The 25,431-nt window shown below is 38.0% G+C and overlaps 1 pseudogene; it reads left to right on the top strand.

The window, feature by feature from the left end:
* Positions 1-2,596: 2,596 nt before the first annotated feature.
* The window catches only part of LOC115416286 (enhancer of polycomb homolog 1-like), a 71,088-nt pseudogene continuing 48,253 nt past the window's right edge, over positions 2,597-25,431 (top strand).

The raw sequence follows: 25,431 nt of genomic DNA, 5'->3' as shown, positions 1-25,431 counted from the left end.
CTCCACCAAACTTTACACTGGGCACAATGCGCTCCCACAAGTATCGTTCTCCTGGAGACCGCCAAACCCAGACCCGTCCACCAGATCGCCAGATGGAGAAGCGTGATTGGTCAGTCCAGAGAAGGCTCCTCCCCTGCTCTACAGTCCAGTGGCGGCGTGCTTTACACCACTGCATCCACCGCTGTGCATTGCACTTGCTGATGTATGGCTTGGATGCGGCCGCTCGGCCACGGAAACCCATTCCATGAAGCTCTGTCCGCACTGTTCCTCAGCATCCGCTGATCCCGCTCCGTCAGTTTCCGTGGCCTACCACTGCGTGGCTGAGTCGCCGTCGTTCCCAAACACTTCCACTTTCTTATAATCCAGCTGACAGCTGACTGTGGAATATTTAGGAGCCAGGAAAGTTCACCACTGGATCTGTTTCACAGGTGGCATCCTATCACAGTTCCACGCTGGAATTCACTGAGCTCCTGAGAGAGACCCATTCTGTCCCAAATGTTTGTAAAAGCAGTCTGCATGCCTAGGGCTGGATTTAATACACCTGTGGACATGGAAGGGACTGGAACAGCTGAGTCTGAGGATTGGGATGGGGGAGACCAGACTTTTGGAAATATAGTGTATATGTAAATGTACTATTAACTTTAATAATAATATGTTTTGGACATTTGAATAAAGTGAATAAAATGATGTTTATTTTGAGTCCCTATGTCACGCAGCAGGACTTTAAGTATTTTTACTCCAAATTGTATTTCTATAAATTGTAGTATGTGTCATGTGACAATACTTACTCAGCCCTATTCATACATGTATTAAACATGCAGATCAGTTTTTTAGTTTAAACACAGACACTGTTGAACAGGACATGGGTCCTTGTATCACCGCTGGATCTGGACCTTTTTGACTTTTCTTTCTAAGAACCTCCATGCCTTCTAGTATTATTGATACTTTTCATTTATGTATAAAAGCCCTGCTTGTTAACATTAAGCAACAATGCATGTAAAACTGCAACTGATTAATTGATTAGGTTCTTGAAGTGAATGCAAAAATTCACAATTCGATTAAGCGACTCAAGTTGATTTGAGGGGAAATATTCTATAGCAGGTTTCCTGAATTGAAGTTTCTTTGTGCGTCACAATAAGCGTCCATGTGAAACACAACAGTGGAACCGATGTTTAACAGCAGAGAAATGAAGGAAACAAAGCTTTGATTCAGGAGAAATGTGGTTGAATGATTTTTTTTTTTTTTTGATCACTTTGAGTCAATTGGTTGCAGCTGTACTTGTATGATTATCATGTACCAACTAAAAACTCCAATACAAACTTCAATTATAAAAGAAAGAACAATTATATATATATATATATATATATATATATATATATATATATATAATGTGTGTGTGTATGTATATATATATATATATATATATATATGTATATATATGTATGTATGTTGCATTGGGTGGTTGTTTTTTTCTTTTTTTTTTTTTTCTTTTATTCTTTCTATTCTTTTATTTATTTATTTATTTGTTAAGGACCGTGCATATTAATGAACATCTACAACAGTTGCAGCTGTAAATATACCAGATTGTAGCAGCAGTGCTAATTTCCATCTGTAGTCCCTTGGCAAGTATTATTTCTTTTACTTGCGCAATATGTATTTCGGTCATGCTTCGGTCATGTTTATTTTAATAATTCATGTGTATGTGTGCAGAGGAGTTCGTTTTCTAGAAATATAAAAGAAAGAACCAATTAATTAATTAATTAATTAATGTTTATTTAATTTTTATATTACATTATTATTATATTATGTATATTATTTATATTAATTATATTTATATTATTTGTATATACATATATAATTTGCGTCGGGTGGTTATTTCTTTTATTTTTTTCTTCTTTCTACTTTTTCTTTTATTATTTCTTTTATTTGTGCATTCTGTATTTCGGTCATGCTGGTGTTTATTTTAATAATTCATGTGTATGTGTGCAGAGGAGTTCATTTTCTAGGTATATAAAAGAAAGAACCAATTAATTAATTAATTAATTGATTGATTGATTTTTATTTATTTATTTATTTAATTTTTAATTGTATATTATATTATATTAATTGTATATACATATGTAATTTGTGTCAGGTGGTAATTTCTTTTTTTCTTTTCTTCTTTCTTTTATTTGTGCATTCTGTATTTCGGTCATGCCGGTGTTTATTTGAATAATTCATGTGTAGGTGTGCAGAGCAGTTCGTTTTCTAGGTATATAAAGAAAGAACCAATTAATTAATTGATTGATTGATTGATTGATTGATTGATTGATTGATTTTTATTTATTTAATTTGTATATTATATTATTATTATATCATTTATATTAATTGTATATACATATATAATGTGTGTGGGGTGGTAATTTCTTTTCTTTATTTGTGCATTCTGTATTTGTGTCATGCCGGTGTTTATTTGAATAATTCATGCGCATGTGTGCAGAGCCGTTCGTTTGCTAAAATGCCCCCTTCCCCCCACCCCCGTACCGCGCAGGCGCTCGGGCCGGTGTGGGACTGGTCGGTCGGGGGCTGGGGGTTGGACCGCTCCGAGCCAAACACAGCCAAAGAGTTTTAAATGTCCGCCATGTTGTCCATGGCGCACTGAACCAACGGTATGGAGCGGAGCGAAGGAAAAAAAACAGTCCGAGAGAGAGCGACCGAGATCCGGGCCTTCCCCCGGCTCCGCTGGCGACGCCCTAAATAAGGCTACGACCATTCGAACGTTAGAATAGAGATTAACCGCACAGAAACATCCATGAAAGCTCTACTCGGTACCGTTGTGAATATTAGGAGATCGGATAGATTTATATTGCATCTCGAATTGTGAAAAATGAGTAAATTGTCGTTTCGGGCACGGGCGCTGGACGCTTCCAAGCCACTACCCGTCTTCCGTTGTGAGGATTTACCCGACCTACACGAATATGCATCCATTAACCGGGCAGTGCCGCAGATGCCTACGGGGATGGAGAAAGAAGAGGAATCGGTATGCTTTAACAGTTGGAAAATGTTAAATTGTGTGCTTTGGTGTATTTTTATTTCTGCATGATAACAGGAGTCCCTCTTTTTTTCTGCGCAAGCTTTCACAAAATGGCCGCCAATTTTCTGTGGCGAAACACGACGGATTTCAGCCACAGATGGAACATTCGGGATGCCCGGAGGACTGTGTGTGTTAAACGGGCATACGTAGTGTCTTTATTGGATAAAATTGCCAGGTTTGCCCGGCTTATTTGTGCGTGAGGTGGTTTTCTGAGTACAAAGGAGTCATGTGACTTCAGCCAGTCCGACATTTTGTTTGGTGTGTCGGGACGGGGCCTGGTGTTGGCGTAATGACCGGGGGCCGGAGGGAGGGGGCGCTGCTGGGCTCAGACCATCTGTGGCATCAGAGCCGCTGGCACACAAATGTCAACAATGCTGACATATTGACTGGAACCCCAGTGTCGGTGGTCTCGAACATTGTGTTGCATGTGTGTTTTAGTGCTCGTGGGTGTATTCTGCGATAGTGTGTACTGAGTTTAGATCAGGACGTGTTGTCACTCGGGCTTGTTTACATGCTAACATGCTAACATGCTGCTACAGCCGTGCATTGTTTACATCGTCGGCTCTGTGTTCTTTCTATTCTTGCAGGTAAAATGATTGTTTGGACAGTGAATGGCCTGCATTGATCATTGTGCCTGTGTAGCTGTCAGCACAGGTGTATTGTTGAATCACACTGGGATGTCACTGTCACTGACTTTTCCCATCATATATTTATATGTGTGTGCTGAGTTCCCACAGCAGGTCACTAAGGGGACATAGTGGTTATTCAGGATACCAGTGGTGACTAGAAGACATAGCTCACTTAACTGTACCACCTATTTTAACCCTTTCATGCATGAATTATGAGAATCTTAATGTTTCAAAACACAGTAATGTCCCATCAGAGAGCGAAACTTTAATTGATTGCCATTCCAACGTTTATTTCAATATACAGTAGCTCCTTGGTTTGGATATCCCTTATGGTCCAACTAAAGCTAAAATGAATTTAAAAGTACAAATGTGGGTCAATATTGTTCCTCTAAATGTCCCATCAGAGATTTTGAATACTGTTTTTTTGACACCTAATCAAAGATTTTACCTGAGTGTTTTTATTCCTCTTTAGGCATTAAAAAAAAAAACAATGCGATTGAAAAAAATTTTTATGAACCTATTTTTCATGGAGTTGCAAAAATGTCCACTCAGCTGGACACCATGCATTTAATTTTTGAAGCAAAGAAACATGTATTTAGTGATGCACTGTGTGAAAAGTATGAAATACGTTTTTTTTTTAAAAATGCTGCTAATCTGATGTTTTGTCACATTTTAACATAGTCTAATATTAGTTATTACTCACTTTATGGAGATAATATGCAAAAAAAAAAACTTTTTAAGAAAAATGGTTAATTACAGGCTATTAACAATAACAAGCAATTGATTTACACTCAAACCTGTTACTGCAGATCAGATTTATCAAGAACATAAAGTTGCAGTAATGGTATGAATTGCAGTGTATGGGATGATGCATATGTGTCCACTGTGTTGGCTGATACGGAACTGAAATAACAACATCCATGAACATACAAGAGAACAGCTGGAGAATAGCTGTCTACTGTAGGCCGCTATGACATGAAAGGGTTAACCCACATTATCTATGTTTTGGCTAACCACTTTAAAGAATCATTTGTTCATCCTGATGATAGCCTCCAGACAGGTGTACTAACACAGTCTGCTTCCTGCCCTGGACTTTGGAGCATCCAAATGATGGGAGGTTGTGGTTTTTTGTAGGATGTAGGAGATTGTTTTTAAACTATATGCATCCCCTTGGGAATTTCTACTGTGCTTTTCCTTTTCATTTGGTGCCATTGATAATCAAATCATCAAATCAAATTTATTTATATAGCGTCAAATCATAGCAAAAGTATCTCATGACGATTTACACATGGAGTTGGTCGAAACCCAGACTCTCAAGCCAATTTACAGAAACCAACAGGAGGTAAACACTAGTGACTGGTGACAGTGGAAGGAAAAAGTACCTTTAACAGCAGAACCCTGGAGCAGAGCAGACTACTGGAGGATGGATGAGTGACAGGAGGAGAGAAAGGGTTAAAGAGAGAGAGGAAAGGAGGAGAAAGAGAGAGCGAGAGAGAGAGACTGGGGCAGGAAGGGGGAAGTAGGGGGAGACACATGGATGGAACTGATGACAGAAAACTGAAACTAGAACTGATAAACGGGCTGGAGTTAGTATAAGTACTAGAGACCAGAACAAAGGACCATTGACTGTTAATACTGCTACTACAAATACAAGTACTAACAGTGGATATACTACTACTACAAATACAAGTACTAACAGTGGATATACTACTACTACAATACAAGTACTAACAGTGGATATACTACTACTACAAATACAAGTAACTAACAGTGGATATACTACTACTACTACAAATACAAGTACTAACAGTGGATATACTACTCTACTACAAATACAAGTACTAACATTGGATATACTACTACTACAATACAAGTACTAACAGTGGATATACTACTACTACTACAAATACAGTACTAACAGTGATATACTACTACTACAAATACAAGTACTAACAGTGGATATACTACTACTACTACAAATACAAGTACTAACAGTGGATATACTACTACTACTACAAATACAAGTACTAACAGTGGATATACTACTACTACTACAAATACAAGTACTAACAGTGGATATACTACAAATACAAGTACTAACAGAGGATATACTACTACTACAAATACTAGTGCTAACAGTAGATATACTACTACTACAAATACAAGTACTAACAGAGGATATACGACTACTACAAATACTAGTGCTAACAGTGGATATACGACTACTACAATACAAGTACTAACAGAGAATATATTATTACTACTACAAATACATGTGCTAACAGTGGATATAATACTACAAATACAAGTACTAACAGAATATCCTACTTCTACAAATACTAGTGCTAACAGTGATATACTACTACAAATACTAGTACTAACAGAGGATATACTACTACTACAAATACTAGTGCTAACAGTGGATATACTACTTCTACAAATACTAGTGCTAAAGTGGATATACTACTACAAACTACTAGTACTAACAGAGGATATACTACTACTACAAATACTAGTGCTAACAGTGGATATACTACTACAAATACAATTACTAACAGAATATCCTAATACTACAAATACTAGTGCTAACAGTGGATATACTACTACAAATACAAGTACTAACAGAGGATATACTACTACTACAAATACTAGTGCTAACAGTGGATACTACTACCTATACAAATCTAGTACTAACAGAGGATATACTACTACGACAATAGCTTAGTGCTAACAGTGGATATACTACTACTACACATACAAGTACTAACAGAGAATATACCATAATACTACCAATACTAGGGCTACAGTGGATATACCACTACAAATACTAGTGCTAACAGTGGATATACTACTACTAACAAATACTAGTGCTAACAGTGTGATATACTACTACTACAAATTACTAGTACTAACAGAGGATATACTACTACTACAAATACAAGTGCTAACAGTGGATACTTACTACTACAAATACAAGTACTAACAGGATATACTACTACTACTACAAATACAAGTACTAACAAGTTAATAAGCTGCAGTCACAATAGTTTGGCTCTTATTTTGGGTTCCCTAAACAATCTGCAGGCGCCATCATCATTCACCGTAGTGTTGTCATGGAGTGGGCTAAAGGTTCAATATATCAGATTTTTATGTGCTTGTGTTTACATGAAATTGTTGTCCTCATATTGGGGTGTGTTCTGTGATATTGTGCAAGCTTGTTAGGTTGACGTTACCCAACACAGTTTTGAAGCTGATTGCTGTCACAGTTGCCTGCATCCGTAACAGCCTAAACTTGGATTTCTGTGTACAGAACTCAGTTTGATCAGCAGCAGTAGTGTAACTCCAGCTGTTATTAGCTTAGACATTGAGTTGGGTTTATTTTGGTTTTCTCCCTATAAGTCACTTTAGAAAAAAGCGTCTGCCAAATGCATAAATGTAAATACGAAACATTTTTATTGATCAGAACAGGATCTAATGTATCAAAAAATTTTCTTTTGATAAAACTTAAATCATAATCTACTGACATTATAGTTTAAGATCCTGCTCAAATGTTCATATTCTTCTACTTTATAAATAACATATTATTTTAGTTCAATCCCAATAAAAGAACTAACATTATTTAATAAGTGTTAAATAATAATAAATAGAAACTAAAAACTAGAAAACCAAAAATTAACCCCCACAATATCTGCATTTGAATAAATACCTAAAAATATTGATATAGCACTTTTAATATCGATTACAGTATTGTGAAATATCATGATATATTGCAGAACCGATATTTTCTTACACCTCTACATCTAACGTGGTCAAACTGCATTCATATAATAGATTTTTCTGTTGAAAGACACTGCTCAAGATGTCTTTCAATCTAGCACATGGAAGTTGATCTTGTGTTTTTGGTGAAATCTGTAGACTTTTTGCCTGTTGGAGTAGTTTTGAGTGCTGCCTGCTTCATTTCACAGATGTAATAAAGATCCATGACAGTATCCAGTCGGTCCCTAGTTGTTGTAGCTGCACCCTCACTGGTATTTTCAGACTGAATGCAGACCAGAACAGGCTGATGTGTTTTTTATGTTATCCAGTCTGTGGTGGGGGGTAGGGGGTCGGTGTCAGGGGTTCAGTGTGTCAGATGGCACAGCAGGCTGGCAGACCGGCAGCACGTGGCACTCAGGAGGAGATCAGGGCAGCGGGGGGGGGGGGGGGGGCGGCAATGACGACAACTGGGGAGCGGTGGTGGTGGTGGGGGGGTGTCGCTTCAAAGTGTGTGCTGGGCTCAGCTGGAGCGCTGGGTATGTAACAGTCATATTATCATAAGAGGTAGGCCAAGCGTCTGCTGCATGCCAAGCACTCAGCGCTTGGAACGCTCTCTGCTGGATTTTCAAATCAGATGTTAAACAGCACAAACAGAAATCTCTTAATTGTTGTTGGCACATGCACTGCACCTCACACTCTTTTGTTAACTCTGTCAGCACCAAAGATACGCTGGTGTTAGTGCTGTAGAGGGCGGTTATTTTTACTTTAGTGGTTCCCCCGGTGGGAATCAGATCCAAGGTTTTGTGTCTGGAGCTGCAAGAGTAGGAGATGGAAGTGGAATGTGTTCGTTAGGGATGGAAACATATGAACATTTTATATCACAATTATTGTGACCAAGTTTATCACAGGTATCATTATTATCGCGGTATTTTTGAAATTGTGCTAGAAATGTTCAAAAAGTACTTGTACACACACTGAAATAATTTAACCAAGTTGTATTTTGAAAAATAAAATAAAATAGTTGGCACAATGCACTTTCTCTTGGCAGAAACATTCAAATATTAACCCTTAGTGGTCTGAGCCTATTTTGTTCATTTTTCAGTCCTTTTGATTTTGCCTTTATATACTTTGTAAACAAAGTTTACTTATACCCATGTTTGGGATCTGTTTTTTTAGCACAGCTTTCATGTCTCATCTGCCTATATTTTTTTCACTCTAACCTACTATAAAACATAAAAGGACAGAAAACACAAAAAATCTAAAATCTGATTTAAAAAATTTCTACTTTATTGCATAATAACACAAAGATGCTTAACAACCTTTTCAAAGAATGGAAAATGTGAATATTGGTTCAAATATTAGGTATAAAAAATTAAAATTGTTATAAAACTGCTGTAATAAAACTATACTCAAATATTTGACATAAAAGCAGATCTTTACATTGGCATTTTTTCTCCTAAAAGTGCTGTATCAAACACAGTTATGATGATTAGAATTTAAACAGTAATACTAACCGTTCTGCAGTTTTACTGCAGTTTATCGTTATACCGGTAATAGTTACATCCCTAGTTCAAGTGTAGAGCTCAGCCATTTGATGTGGAGACGATGATGGATGTGCAGGATCTTAATCTGGCATATGATCTGCTTTTCACATGAACTGCATAAATTGCATCATTAAATAGAGCAGTCCAAATGTTCCTATCATCAGTGTCAGATTTGATGACGCACCATTTGAAAAATGCTCAGTGTTCACTTCATCAATCAGCAGATGCGTTTGGGGTTTCTTCTGGCCATTATCACATCAGTTCTGTGTCATTTTAAGTTTTTCATTAGTTTCTGTTTTTTTGGCATGCGCTTTCTGTAATTTTTCGTTACGTAAGTAGTTTTACTTTATTTGAAGGAATCAGGTTTTTTTCTTTTTTTTTTCTCATTTATTCTGAGGAAAACCTTGATTGTTGGTAGATGGTGAAATGTTGCACAGCCATTGTTTACTACCAGTATAATTTGGTACAATAAGTTAGTCCAGTGTGCGGTTTTCAGTTAGTCCAGTGTGCGGTTTTCAGTTAGTCCAGTATGTGGTTTTGTCATTTCCAGGCTGTGTGTGTGTGTCCTGTTTGTTTTGGTCTAGACTCCTTGTGTTGTTTTCGTTGTTTTGGTCCAGACTCTTTGTGTTGTTTACGTCTGTTTGTGGTGCAGGACTCTTGGTGTGTTTACATTTGTTTGGTCCAGACTCTGGTGTGTTGTTTACATTTGTTTTGGTCCAGACTCTTTGTTGTGTTTACATTTGTTTTGGTCCAGACTCTTTGTTGTGTTTACGTTTGTTTTGGTCCAGACTCTTGGTGGTGTTTACGTTTGTTTTGGTCCAGACTCTTTGTTGTGTTTACGTTTGTTTTGGTCCAGACTCTTTGTTGTGTTTGTTTGTTTTGGTCCAGACTCTTGGTGTTGTTTACGTTTGTTTTGGTCCAGACTCTTTGTGTTGTTTACGTTTGTTTTGGTGCAGACTCTTTGTGTTGTTTACATTTGTTTTGGTGCAGACTCTTTGTGTTGTTTACATTTGTTTTGGTGCAGACTCTTTGTGTTGTTTACATTTGTTTTGGTGCAGACCCTTTGTGTTGTTTACATTTGTTTTGGTCCAGACCTCTTTGTTGTGTTTACGTTTGTTTTGGTGCAGACTCTTTGTTGTTACGTTTGTTTTGGTCCAGACCTCGTTGTGGTGTTTTACGTTTGTTTTGGTCCAGACTCTTTGTGTTGTTTACGTTTGTTTTGGTCCAGACTCTTGGTGTTGTATTATGTTTGTTTTGGTGCAGACTCTTGGTGTGTTTATGTTTGTTTTGGTGCAGACTCTTTGTTGTGTTTACGTTTGTTTTGGTGCAGACCCTTTGTTGTGTTTACGTTTGTTTTGGCCCAGACTCGTTGTGGTGTTTACGTTTGTTTTGGTGCAGACTCTTTGTTGTGTTTACGTTTGTTTGGTCCAGACTCTTGGTGTTGTTACCTCCGCCAAGGAGGTTATGTTTTTGCCAGGGTTTTGTTTGTTTGTCTGTTTGTTTGTTTGTTTGTCTGTCCGTTAGTGTGCAACATAACTCAAAAGTTACGGACAGATTTGGATGAAATTTTCAGGGTTTGTTGGAAATGGGATAAGAAGAAATGATTACATTTTGGTGGTGACTCGGGGGGGGGGGGGGGGGGGGGGGGGACGACACTGATCAGCCTTGGCGGAGGTCTGTGCTCTCGAGTGCTTTCTAGTTTACATTTGTTTTGGTGCAGACTCTTTGTTGTTTACGTTTGTTTTGGTGCAGACCCTTTGTTGTGTTTACGTTTGTTTTGGTTGCAGACTCATTGTGGTGTTTACGTTTGTTTTGGTGCAGACTCTTTGTGTTGTTTATGTTGTTTTGGTCCAGACTCTTGGTGTTGTTTACATTTGTTTTGGTGCAGACTCTTTGTTGTTTACGTTTGTTTTGGTGCAGACTCTTTGTTGTTTACTTTTGTTTTGGTGCAGACTCTTTGTTGTTTACGTTTGTTTTGGTCCAGACTCGTTGTGGTGTTTACGTTTGTTTTGGTGCAGACTCTTTGTGTTGTTTACGTTTGTTTTGGTGCAGACTCTTTGTTGTTTACGTTTGTTTTGGTGCAGACTCTTGGTTGTTGTTTACGTTTGTTTGGTGCAGACTCTTTGTTGTTTACATTTGTTTTGGTGCAGACTCTTGGTGTTGTTTACGTTTGTTTTGGTGCAGACTCTTGGTGTTGTTTACGTTTGTTTTGGTGCAGACTCTTTGTTGTGTTTACGTTGTTTTGGTGCAGACTATCTTGTTGTGTTTACGTTTGTTTTGGTGCAGACTCTTTGTTGTTTACGTTTGTTTTGGTGCAGACTCCTTTGTTGTGTTTACGTTTGTTTTGGTGCAGACTCCTTTGTTGTGTTTATGTTGTTTTGGTGCAGACTCTTTGTTGTTTACGTTTGTTTTGGTGCAGACTCTTTGTTGTTTACGTTTTGTTTTGGTGCAGACTCTTTGTTGTTTACGTTTGTTTGGTGCAGACTCTTTGTTGTTTACGTTTGTTTTGGTGCAGACTCTTTGTTGTGTTTACGTTTGTTTTGGTGCAGACTCTTTGTTGTGTTTACGTTTGTTTTGGTGCAGACTCTTTGTTGTGTTTACGTTTGTTTTGGTGCAGACTCTTTGTTGTGTTTATGTTTGTTTTGGTGCAGACTCTTTGTTGTTTACGTTTGTTTTGGTGCAGACTCTTGGTGTTGTTTACGTTTGTTTTGGTGCAGACTCTTTGTTGTTTACATTTGTTTTGGTGCAGACTCTTGGTGTTGTTTACGTTTGTTTTGGTGCAGACTCTTGGTGTTGTTTACGTTTGTTTTGGTGCAGACTCTTTGTTGTGTTTACGTTTGTTTTGGTGCAGACTCTTTGTTGTTTACGTTTGTTTTGGTGCAGACTCTTTGTTGTTTACGTTTGTTTTGGTGCAGACTCTTTGTTGTTTACGTTTGTTTTGGTGCAGACTCTTTGTTGTGTTGTGTAGGTCTGGGTGAACCTGGGGTCAGTGTGTGCGGCCCTGCTGGGAGCCCACAGACATCTGTTGTGTTTGTGTGTTTGCCAGACAGAATGCTCACACACACATTCTCTCTCTCTCTCTCTCTCTGTCTCTCTCTCTCTCTCCCTCTCTCTCTCTCTCTCTCTCTCTCTCTCTCTCTCTCTCTCTGGCATGCCACCAGCTCATACGCGGTGCCTTTTTTTTGTTCGGTATGTGGGGCACGTCACCTGTCCGAAGTCTATGCAGTTCAAAGTGAAAGTTGCCGGTATCAGCAGTTCCCGTTTCCTTTCACTGTTGACAGTTTTGTGTTGACGTGTGCGAGGCCAGCGTGGGAAATCGACACTGGCCCTGAGGCAGCTTTTCTGCTCCAGGTCTACCAACGAGTGCGACGGCTCCGAAAACTCCAAATATTCCAATGTGGGACAGAAAATCGTACATATTATTTGCATTTGAAGAATGTCATGTGCTCGACTGCTTTGGTTTGGATTATCGGATGGTCTGAACTAGGGCTGGGTATCATGGCCGATTTCCATAATCAATTTGATTTCGATTCATAAGGTTCTGGATTGATTAATCATGATTCGATTCAGTATTAATTGATTGATTCAGATTAATTTAATGATACCAGAGTACAATTTTGAGTTGTAACCTGATTATTTGACTACAGCAGTCATGTAACACATCAATACTGGGATGAATATTGATATTAGAAAGGAATAAATGTGACATTTCAGCAGTAAATTGCTGAATGTGCTCTGAAATAATGAACAGGACTACAGTGGCTCAGAACAGACTTCTTCATCATCTTTATTTTGTTTTATGGCTGGTGGCTTCTACTCCCTGTGTGTGTGTGTGTGGGGGGGGTGCGCTCCGTGATTGGAGTGGGGTTGTACTCCGTGATTGTTGGTCAGGGAGCAGGGGTAGTGGCGTAGCAGTCGGATCATTTCAAGAATTAGCGGCTTCTGCGACTCTCCTCGTAGAACCTCCAGGCGTGCAGTTCCTTCACACTGTGGGTTCAGTTTGAGGCAGGGGGACCTCCAGCTCAGGGGTTTTCCCCACCCTTCCGCTGCGTCTTTTCTGCGCCAGAGCCATTGTGAGCCCCATACCAGAAGTTCACAAGACGGAGCTTCTGCATACTCATGGTCCTGCTCTGAAAAATCAATCTCATCCACTATTAATTGATTATGCAAAATTAAAATGAAATCAATCTAAGATCGATCAAATTAATTTTTTTCACCCAGCCCTAGTCTTAACCTTTGAGGACAAAGTGATGTTATTGGCGTCATATTGTGTATCCTTGCAGTTTATAGGTGAAGCTCTTAATTGAAATAGGATGTATGGATGGATGGATAGATGGATAGATGGATAGATAGATGGATAGATAGATGGATAGATAGATAGATAGATACTTTATTGATTTACATACAGCACAAGAAGACAAAAAACAGACCAAAACACAACAGCGGGTTAGTACCAGGTTGACATTAAGGTTAGTATATATACTGTAAAAGACACCTGCTAAAGAAACTACCTCTAAAGACCTTCCTGTACAATACTGTAAATAAAGACTTCTGATTATATTTACACATTTCAGGGCATTGATATAAATGAACCAGTTATACAAAGTGTAGCAGTGATGTAAAGTGTAACAGTTATTAAGTGATCTATGGTGGTTTGATAATGATAATGATGATTGGTGTATTAATAAAGAATTTACTTGCTTTCCTGACAACCATGCTTTTCTGTATCAGTTCATAACTACTGATCCACTTTAGAGTTACAGTAATATATGGATTCTCAACACTGTTGGTTTGTGGATATTGTGTGTTGGGTTCAAAACAGCAGCTGCAGGGCACAACTATTGTAATCTGTGTTGAGATTTGGCAGGTGTTATATGTATGCCAGTGTTTTATTCATAAAAGGAGAGCTTATGATTTAATCGTTTTAAAAATACTTTTTTTGTATAACCCAGAGGTGTGGGAATTTGATTGGTGTAAAGTTGCATCTTAGTGCAAATCTAATCCATTTGTGAGAGCAGTGATTAAAATGCATGCTGTTTGTAATGTTTACCTGCTGGGACACATGCATGTTGCAGGTTGTTTCAATATTGTTAATTACTCTGTCAATACAAGGGAGTTCAGATCAACCTGGAGCAAAATAGTGCATTTCATTAAAAATAATCGAATAAATTGTTGAATAATTTCAGGCCAAGATTCACGTCTATGCGTTGACATTAGTCTCCCAGTGAAACACGTCCCCTCACTCAGAAATGAGTCCCAAACATGTAACAGCAGGGCTTTATATAAAACTATAAAACCAGGAGGAAATCAAGTAATTATCTGTTTAAGTCAAAGCCAGTGATCCATGGACGCTGACAGGAATCCGTTTTACTCACATTTATTTGTAGGATACCTGATTCCAACACGGGGGCGGGCCCTGACATCAAACAAAGATTGACATTTGGTTCAACTTTTCCCCACATCAAACTTAATAATAATATTCACAGTATTATAAACTACACTAGTGTACTTGATTATGAGCTTGTCAACAGTCGTTCTGTGCAGCTTCTACAGGTGCAGCTACAAAAACATCAACCATAGCGCTGTTTAACCTGACTGATAAATGCCACAAATGGTTCCATCTAGGGATGTAACGATTACCGGTATAATGCTAAACTGCGGTAAAATTTCCGATGGTTAGTATTACCGTTTAAATTCTAATTATTATGATAACCATGTCTGATTACCGCACTGAGAAAACTCACAGTACGTTCATTTCCGTTAGAAGCAGCTCCACTCCACGCGTGTGTGCGCAGTTTGTAATGTTTGGCCTCTGAGAACATGGCTGAAGGAACCTGCACGGACACAGCTGCACAGATTCGGAGATAACGGGCTCCTGCACAGACCCGGTCCATCTGAGCAAGCACGTGCACAGACCCGGTCTGTCCAAGTGCGGGTCGGTTTGAACATGCACTCGCATGGACTTGGTCCATCCGAGCAGACAGACCCGGTCCGTGCTAGTGTTAACCCCTCCCCGGCCCCCCGCTGATTCAGATCCTCCCCCAACAGAGAAAGTGTCTGAATGTAGATATTCAGGACAAACTCCTGTCAGTTCAAATGAGCCCAAATGAGTGAACTTCAACTGGACAAAGACACATGATGTGTGTCAAAGCCAAAGGACAGGAGGGTTTATGAACTGAAGGACATTCAACAGGAAATCCACTGACTGACCTCCAGAGGAACTGGACCAGAGGACACTGACCAGGACTGAACCACTGACCAGTCTGGATCACATCAGCCTAACATGTTTTAAATCCTCATTCTTTCAGAATATTTCCATTTGTTCATTAAACAGTTCAGTTAAATCTGACTGTGTTTCCCTTTCTGTTTGTGTGTACACTAGTGTATATGTGTGACACTGGGAATGATTTGATCTGGAAAATATTCACACTCCACTCTGACCTGTCCAACTACTTTTTCACACTCAAAAACCACTCAGGAATCAATAGGAGAATTGATAATGAATTGGATTGATAAGCAGAACTGATAATGGCATTGATATTGATCAGATCCTATCAGTTCCACCCCGGTGCACATATCTGTTGTGTCCATAAGGTGCCAACTTTAATGCACATTTGTATGTTTGTGGTTTACATGTTATTATTTGAATGTTTCTGCAACAGAAAGTACATTGTGTGTGTTACTGTATTAGTTTTTTTTTTTTTTTCCAAAATACACCTTGGTTAAATTATTCAGTGTGTGTATAACTACGTTTTTGAACATTTTGAGGCATATTACAATAATACTGTGATAATAATAACTGTGATAATTTTGGTCACAATAACCATGATACGAAATTTTCATATCGATACATCCCTAGTTCCATCTGTATATCGTTTCAAAGGTGACAAGCTGCACTTTGTTTCTTCCATCAGTGCATCAGTAACATACAGATTTAATTGGGGTAATGGTAGTAATGTAGCTGATGTCCGTTGAACTGACCATGTGCATGACAGATCAAGGCCCCAGTTATCAAGTCCAGCCAAGATGCTCTCCACCTGCGTTGTTTCTGGAGCTGCTGCTGTGGGGGTATTTAGCTGTTAGCTTAAATAAGTCAAACATCCAACATAAACAGTGCGTGGTAACTCGTGCAGGTGCATGTCAGTGAAATCCCACAGCTTTAGATGTGGTTTTGTGTTGCATCATTCAGGCTGACACTGCTGCTTCATCTGACTGATGTCAGACAGCCGTAGTGTCCACAGCAGTTTTTACTTAACTCTCACCTGCAGGACTTCCAGTTGTTGACAGAAATACTCCTGAACACTCTTACATCTGCTTCCCGCTGCATTGTAAGGTGTTGTGACTAGGGGTATAAGAAAATATCGGTTCTGCAATATCGTGATATTTCATTTCATGATACTGTATCAATATTAAAACGTACTGTATCGATATTTTTAGGTATTTATTCAAATGCAGATATGGCGGAGGTTCATTTTTGTTTTTCTTTATTGTTTATATCTTATTTATTGTTGTTAACACTGTTCTATTAAATAATGGTTATTTGAAGCATCCTAAAAGCACTTTTTACTGTCTGAGAGGCAGATTTTAGTTCATTTGGAAACTAGGAGAATTAGAAAATTTTGTGATATAACATTAGATCCTTTTGTGATCAAATAAAAATATGTTTAGTATTTGTACATGTTCTGGTGTAATTCAATTCTTCCAGGAAATCTTTAAAAAAAAGAAACAAACAAAAATTGCCTTTTAACAGTATCATGATATATTGTGATGTATCGTATTGTGATCCTAGTATTGTAATTTGTATCGTATCACCAGATTCTTGCCGATACACAGCCCTAGTTGTGACCCATTTGCGTAAATGCTGCATATGAATGTTAAACTGGTTTAATGAAAGAAATGTGTTCTTGGGTCCGACCCAGCGGTACCGGATGGACAGCCTTGCTATATTTTTGTTTGCCCTTTGCCAACTATTTATGGTAGAAAGATGAATGGCGGTACCGGATGGACAGCCTTGCTATATTTTTGTTTGCCGTTTGCCAACTATTTATGGTAGAAAGATGAATGATGCCTCCATTTTGCAGGGAATAATGAGCACTTTTAGATGTGTAATTGAAAAACTTGTTTTAACCTAATTTCCTGTCTTAAAAATAGTTTGAAAAAAAAAAAGAACAAAACTTGGTAGCAGATAGGGCTGTGTATCGGCAAGAACCTGGCAATACAATGCAAATCACAATACTAGGATCACAATACGATATATAACGATATATCATGATACTGTTAAAAAGGCAATTTTTTTATTGGTTTTGTTTCTTTTTTTTTAATGATTATTTCCTGGAAAAACTGAATTACACCAGAAATCTGCACAGATACTAAACACATTTTTATTTGATCAGAACAGGATCTAATGTTATATCACAAAATGTTCTTGTGTTCAAACTGAAATTCTGTTTTACAGACATTAACTTCTTGATTGTGTTTATCTTGATTTTGCACTCCATGATAGCTATGGACAAATAGAAAATGAGCAGGATCTGAAACTGTAATGTCATTAAAACAGTTTTCAGTTTGAACACAGGAACATTTTGTGATATAACATTAGATCCTGTTGGGATCAAATAAAAATGTGTTTAGTATTTGTGCAGATTTCGGTGTAATTCAATTCATCAAGGAAATAATCATTTAAAAAACTTTTAAATAGTATAATGATATATCATCATTAGGGATGTAACCATTACCGGTGTAATGATAAACGGCAGTAAAATCACAGACGGTTAGTATTACCATTTAAATTCTAATTCTCATGATAAACTGTGTTGTTACTGCACTTTTAGGGGAAAAAACCCTATGTGAAGATCTCCTTTTATGTCAAATATTTGAGTATGGTTTCAATTTATTACAATTTTAATTTTCTATACCTAATATTTGGAACCAATATTCAGTCTGTGAAAAGGTTTGTTAAGCATCTGTGTGTTATTATGCAATAATTACATCATTTTTCAAATTGGATTTATATATATATATATTATATATATATATATATAATATATATATATATATACTATATTATATATATATATATATTTATATATATTTTTTTTTTTTTTTTTTTTTTTTTTTTCCTTTTGTGTTATTATAGTAGGTTAAAGTGGAAAAAAATATAGACAGATGAGATAGGAAAAAAAGATCCCAACATGGTATAGTAAAACATTTGTTTATATAGTATATAAAGGCAACATCAGAAGTACTGAAAACAGCCAAACTGGGCTCAGACCACTAAGGGTTAATATTTGATGTTTTTTCCAAGAGAAAGTGCAGTGTGCCAATTATTTTGCTTGTTTTTTTTGTTTTTGGTCCCCCCCCCCCCCCCCCCCCAAAATAACACTTGGTTAAATTATTTCAGTGTGTGTGTTAGTACTTTTTGAACATTTTGAGCACAATTTCAACAATACCACGATAATGATAACTGATCATTTTGGTCACATAACCGTGATATGAAATTTTCATATTGTACATCCCTAATCATGATATATCGTATCATGATCTAGTATTGTGACTTGTATTGTCAGATTCTTGCCAATCACACGGCGTAGTCACACTTGGTGTTAAAATCCCCCTCTGCCATAAACCTGCTGTGTACTGTAGTGCATCCCTCGACAGCAGCGGCGGCGGCAGCAGACCGTCTCCTGTGGCTGTCCGTCATGTTAGTGGCATTTACAGTGTCTTGGACAGTAGCTGTCAGAGGCCAGACCAGAGGAGGTGGAGGAGTCTTGGGCTGCTCCAGCACGCCTGACAGTGATCGATGTGGTCATTTTACACTGCTATTTCTGGACTCCTGTGTGTACGACTGACAACGTGAGAGCCGAGGGAAAAAAAAGTGTGTGAGCGTACGAGGGTATGAGCCAACATTCTGTACTCTCATTGACTTACCTCAATCTAAGCCTATTTATTCTGAAGCACAGAGCCGTGCCAGGAAAAGTAAACAAACACGCTGCCTGATTAGATTTAGAGCCCGTCAGGTTCTGCTGTAGGCTGTTGATTTTTATGAGTTCTTTTTCCCCTTGTCCCACAGAGGCTGGAGGAAGCTGATGTGTAGGTTTTTGGGGGTGGGGGGTATTCATAAAGAATTGGACGAAGCATGAGGGTTTTTCTAGTGCACGTACAGAGCGGGTCAGGGAAATGCTCCGGGTAGGTTGGCTGTGGATGAGTTTCTCTATTGTCATTCACATGCCTCAGGGATGCTCTGAGATTAAAGCTGAAAACCTCATCCTGTGCAGCGTGTCCAGCAGAGGGACCAGCTGCATCCTGCTGCTACAGCTGCTGATTTGGCCTGTGCACTGGCAAGAATCTGGCCGATACGATACAAGTCCACAGTACTAGGATCACAATCCGTATACACAATACTGTTAAAAAGGCAATTTTTTTGCTTGTTTCTTTTTTTTTTTTTATTATTATTTCCTTGAAGAATTGAATTGCACCTGAAATCTGCACAAATACTAAACATATTTTTATTTGATCCCAACAGGATCTAATGTTCTATCACCAATGTTAAAACTGTGTTCAACTGAAATTCTGTTTTACAGACATTACAGTTTAAGATCCTGTTCAAATGTTCAGATTCTATTAGTTCACAACTAACATCATACTATTTTTGTCTCCAAATAATAATATAAAATATAAACAAAAAAGAAAAACAAAAAACACATTTTTCTAGATTTTCCAGCCTGCGGTGCGGATTATGCCGCCTGCAGAACTGAAAATGAACTAAACACTCATTTATCTTTTCCCTACCTCCTGAAGCTTCACAAACTTTCCTCTGAGGGCACTGGACGTTTGTCCTGGCCTGTTATATATTATACATATGTGTAGTAAGTCTAATGGGACAGTGAATGATTGTTTTGTATGAAAGTATGGTGTGGTGAGCAAAGAAGTCCAAACCTTCACGTGGAAACGCTGGGTATGTAATGGTATGAATAATGGGTGCAGTAGAGCAGTGCTTTGTGTCTTCAAGGTCTCTAAGTGTCAAGTGCATATGGATTGAAGACCCCTGTGGACCACAGTGATTGCTGAAGCCTTTAGGAAGACAGATGGATGGGAGTTGACAGTGTTCTCGGTGTGTTGTCCTCGACACTACCTGATGTAATCCAGTGCAAGCGATCCACAGCTGATCTGATGTTCCCTGTGTCAGGAGCAGTCTGTCTGTTCTTACGGCCAACACACAGTAGTGGAGCATCAGGAATGACATGGCATTCAGGCCCTGAACTGAGCTGACACACCACAGAGAAGCCAGGAGGTGGACATTCAAGTGAAAGACTGAGGAGAAATGGGATACTCATACTACCATGAGTTTATATAGTTACAGGCAAATGTACAGAATTGTGTATACATTAGGGTTGGAATCTCAGTTTTCAGGCCGATACGTTACGCATCTCGATACAACATCTCCAATCCAATATATTAAGATATGTGTGTGGCATCTTGATGCAATGCAATACGATTCACACCCAAATCACGATACAGAGCAATTAAGCACATTCTGATTGAACACATTCATTCTGGTAAAAAAAAAAAAAAAAAAAAAAAAAAAAAAAATATATATATATATATATATATATATATATGCAGTGCAATTCAATGAGCATAATTTATTTACAAATAAGACCATGACTGTTTCCAAGTGTCTTTAGTTCAGTTTCAGACACATGCTCACATTCAGTCAGCTGAAAAAGTTAGGACTTTGTTTCCAAGTCGTTTCTCTACGTGTTTCTAACTCAACTTCTTGCTCCCTCACTGAATCCATTTATAATGAAATGTATTTGTAATGAAGGTAAAACAGAAAAAGGTTCTGTCACTTTTAGAGACACCTGCACAAGGTATTCTGGGATGTGCTGTTGGATCTGTATGACACTGTTTAAGGAAGTATCTGTGGTGTGTACTGCAGTATTCAGTCCAGCTGATCTAGTAGAAGTACATGTTCATAAACCACGTGTTCTCCTTCTGTGTCTGTCACATACACACAGTACAGTATTCATCTGCACATGCTCAGTCCATCCACAGAGCTCAGACTGTTAGTTTACAGTGTACGTTAACGTGGGTCTGAAGGAAAGAAAACTTTACCCAAATAAACAGTAACACTTTTAAATGCAAGTAAAAATATATTCTATTGAACGGATTGACTTTTATCGATACAAACGTTCAATAACCAGTGCATCGCCATATCACTCCAAACTTTTCATTCACTCGCAGCTTCTCTACCGGTGCACTGGGATTGTGCACGTGTGTGTTGGCGTATCGATGCGTGTCATATAAATCTTCCCATCCCTAGTATACATGCATTGAAGTTTTGGTCCCCCTGTCTTGGGGATGTAATGCACTGATGTGGTCCTCCGTTTTTATCTTTTTATACTTGTACAAGTCAGTTTGGAGTTGGTTTGACGTCAGAACGTTAAAAGAAGTGGTTGGCTCTTTAATGGTTTATTTTTTCTTTCAATACAGTGTTCCTCATGTAGTGTACCATGGCTATAAGGTGAATAACGTGCTTCTTTCTGGAGTCATGTTAGCTGGGTAGCTGTTTTGTTCCAGTGTAGATGGTTTCCTCTGCTACAGACCACTGCTCCTTAGAGTTCGTGTCCACACTGAGGTTTGGTCACACTAGTAACTCTGTTTGTCATCAAAGCCTTTGACACAGTTTGAGCTGATGATGTTGATCTCCATAATCTCACACCCAGCCCTTGACGTACAGGACTGGAGGATCTAGAGCAGGAATTTTATATATATTAAAAAAAAAAAATATATATATATATATATATATATATATATATATATATATATATATATATTATATATATATATATATATATATATATATATATATGTATATATATAATTTAGGCCTCTAACAGTACACAAACTTTTCGGTACTTTTCGGTTTTCAAAGCCACGGTTCGGTTTTTTGGGTTCGGTACGGGAAGACAGAAAACCCCTCAAAATGTCTATTAATGCATTTAGGAATTTTAAAAAATTTTCCCCCAGTTTTTGGAGACAATAGAAATATAGAAAAACAGGAATAATATAATTCTGCTGCTACAAATCAAATAGAAATAAAATAAATTATTAATATTACTAAATGTATTTTAAACATTAGTATTGCACTTCTCCCTGAAAGGTAGTTTCGAACAAACAAGAAAAACCTAATCCCAGTTCTGTCAGTTCACATTCTGCAGAAAAATAACAAAAAAATTCCACATGAAGTGCAACATTAACAAGAGGGGTAAACTGGTATTCTGTTTAAACGAACTGAAGAGAAACTTTGACAACACAATGAACCAAATTATTTTAGGACAGAAAACAAATTGTGTTGTGTGCCTGTGTGCACGGGGAATTTTTTATTTTTTATTTTTTTGGAGCCGGGGGGTGCGCAGTTCTATACCTGCGGGTGCGGTCCATAACTAACGTAACAAACGCTGTCGTGAAATGAAAGTGAAACTTTACATTCTTTCAATGTTCTATTTATTCCTCTATTATACAGCGTGCGTGACAGACAGACAGAGCTAGTGTAAGTGTTTTAGAACTACCGTAGCTCATAGGGGCCAAACAACGTCCGTCTTAACTCCGTCTCTTTCCTCGTTGTTGTCTTTCACCTGAACCTGAACTGATCCAAACTGGACTGGACTGATGCTGGAGGGTCTGCAGTCTCTTCCTTCCAGGTTCACATCATATTTGTTGGGTTTTTTTTTAACCTTATATCAGCTGCTATTTCATATTTTGGGTCAATGTGTGCGTCCTTCCATATGTTCGTGTGAAACTTGCGCAGATTTAAAGTTCCGCATCGAACGACGTCTTTCGTTCCTTTTTCTTTTTCTCATCATACTGTGCTGTTTTGGTACAGCTGTGTACCGAAACGGTTCGGTACGTGTACCATTACAGGCCTTTTATTTTTTATATATATATATATACACACACACACAAATATACACACACACACTTATGCATACATGCATGTAGGGATGTAATGTTATGAAAATTTCATATCACGGTTATTGTGACCAAAATTATGATGGTTATTATTATCGCAGTATTGTTGAAATGTGCTCAAAATGTTCAAAGAGTACTAATACACACACTGAAATAATTTAACCAAGTTGTATTTTGAAAAGAAAAAAAAAAAATAACAGGCACAATGTACTTTCTGTGGCAGAAACATTCAAATATTAACATGTAAACATCAAACATACAAATGTGTATTAAAGATGGAACCTTATGGACACTGTTTGACCATTTTCCAGATCAAGTTTGAGTTGTTTTAGTTTGTTTTTCAGAGATAGTGTCTGTCTCTTTCTCTTTCAAAGTGCAGTAATCAAACACGGTTATCATGATAATTAGAATTTGAACGCTAATACTAACCGTTGGGAATTTTATTGCAGTGTATCGTTATAACCGATAATCGTTACATCCCTACATATAGAGCTGCAACCGATTTATCGATTAGGTGCTTGAGTGAATGCAAAAAGTCCTGATTCGATTAATCGACTCGAACTGATTGAAGGGAGATATTCTATTGCAGTTTTTCTGAATTGAAGCTTCTTTGTGTGTCACAATAAGAATCCGTGTGAAACACAACAGTGGAACCAATGTTTAACAGCAGAGAAATGAAGGAAACAAAGCTTTGATTCAGGAGGATTGTGGTTGAATGATTGTTTTTGGATCACTTTGAGTCAGTTAAATGGTTGCAGCTCTACCTACATGCATGCATTAGGGCTGCAACTGATGTTTATTTCAATAGTCCACCGGTCATTGACTACTGTAACAACTAGCCAGATGATGAACTGCAAAAAAGGCTCTTATTTATATTTTATTGCAGCAATAAAATCCATTTTCTTTCCTTTAATAGCATTTGTGCACAACAATTACAATGCATAATAAAGTTTGTTTAACAGATATTCTATTCAGTATCCAACAAATATTGCACGCAGTAATAAAATATTTTTTCCCTTAAAGAAAATGCATTTTACAGTGCCTAATGAAGTTTGTTCAAGTAAATAGTCCAGAGTTGCTATCAGCAATAAAATAACATTTTTCCTTAAAGAACAGTGCATGATGTCACTAACGACCTGTGGACTAAGTTTGTTTCATATTAGTCATTACAGACCTAATATACACATAGTGTATTATGTGTATAAGCCCTATGTTCAGCTTTCTCCTTGTTTTGGAATATTTGGGATGTAAACCTATAGTAGTACATGTGTCTGTGTTCTAGTGTGTAGTCAGCCGTAGTGAATTAGCATAAGCAGACCTTTAGAGTGGTGTCCAGACATCCCCCTCCTGGTCTGCTCATAGTGCACTCCCTGGTGATCATTCCTTCGGTGTCTCATTTCCATTTCATAGGGTCTGAGTCAATATCATGTTTTTATTCAACCTGTTCTTTTCTTTAACATCTGTATAATTGGGACTTGGAACTCAATCTTGAATGCTGCAGCGTTGTCTCCGTTAAGCAGCGATTCATAGGGATGTAACGATTACCGGTATAACAATAAACTGCGGTAAAATTACAGAAGGTTAGTATTACCGTTGAAATTCTAATTATCATGATAACCATGTTTGATTACCACACTTTACACTCAAACTTGATCTGGAAAATGGTCAAACAGTGTCCATCAGGTTCCATCTTTAATGCACATGTGTATGTTTGATGTTTACATGTTAATATTTGAATGTTTCTGCCACAGAAAGTACACTGTGCCTATTACTTTATTAGCTTTTTTTTTTGTTTTGTTCAAAATACAGCTTGGTTAAATTATTTCAGTGTGTATAAGTTCTTTCAACAATACCATGATAATAATGATAACCGTGATAATTTTGGTCACAATAACCGTGATGTGAAATTTTCATACATCATCATTACATCCTCATTGCCAATACACAGCCCTAGCTGTATTTGTGATTCATTCAGTCAGTGTGCCTACCTTTCAGAGGTACAGACTCCCCCTCGTCCTAGTCTGTGACGTACTCAGTGAAAACAGTAAACACAGCCCTTCTCTCCAGAGCCTCAGTGGAGGCCGGTGGCAGCTCATTGCCTTGTTGACAGACCGGCTGGCTGCCAGTGGCTCGGTGCCCAGCTCTAGGCCAAAAGGCTCCACTACTACGACTGACTGGGAGCGCTGAGATGAGCGGCAAACCAGTTGGACAGCCGTCCAGCCTGTCCGTCTGCCTGCCTTCCTTCCGGCACATTCCCCCTCAGCGGGCTTTGGCAGCAGCAGGCTCCCATCACACTTGTGGTGGGTAGATAAGGCTAACTGAAGTAGCACTAGATACAAAACGGTGTCAAGTTCCCTACTGTTGGCCGTCAAATCCAAACCCAAATTAAGTGATTTTTTGAGTTAGAGCTGAATTTGCCTGAAGCCTTTGTTACTTAATTCTTATTAATACAATAATT

This window comes from Sphaeramia orbicularis, unplaced genomic scaffold, assembly GCF_902148855.1.
Source record: "Sphaeramia orbicularis unplaced genomic scaffold, fSphaOr1.1, whole genome shotgun sequence".
NCBI classification, from domain to species: domain Eukaryota; kingdom Metazoa; phylum Chordata; class Actinopteri; order Kurtiformes; family Apogonidae; genus Sphaeramia; species Sphaeramia orbicularis.
Note: the sequence above shows the minus strand (reverse complement) of the source record. Positions and strands in the feature narration are given on the sequence as shown.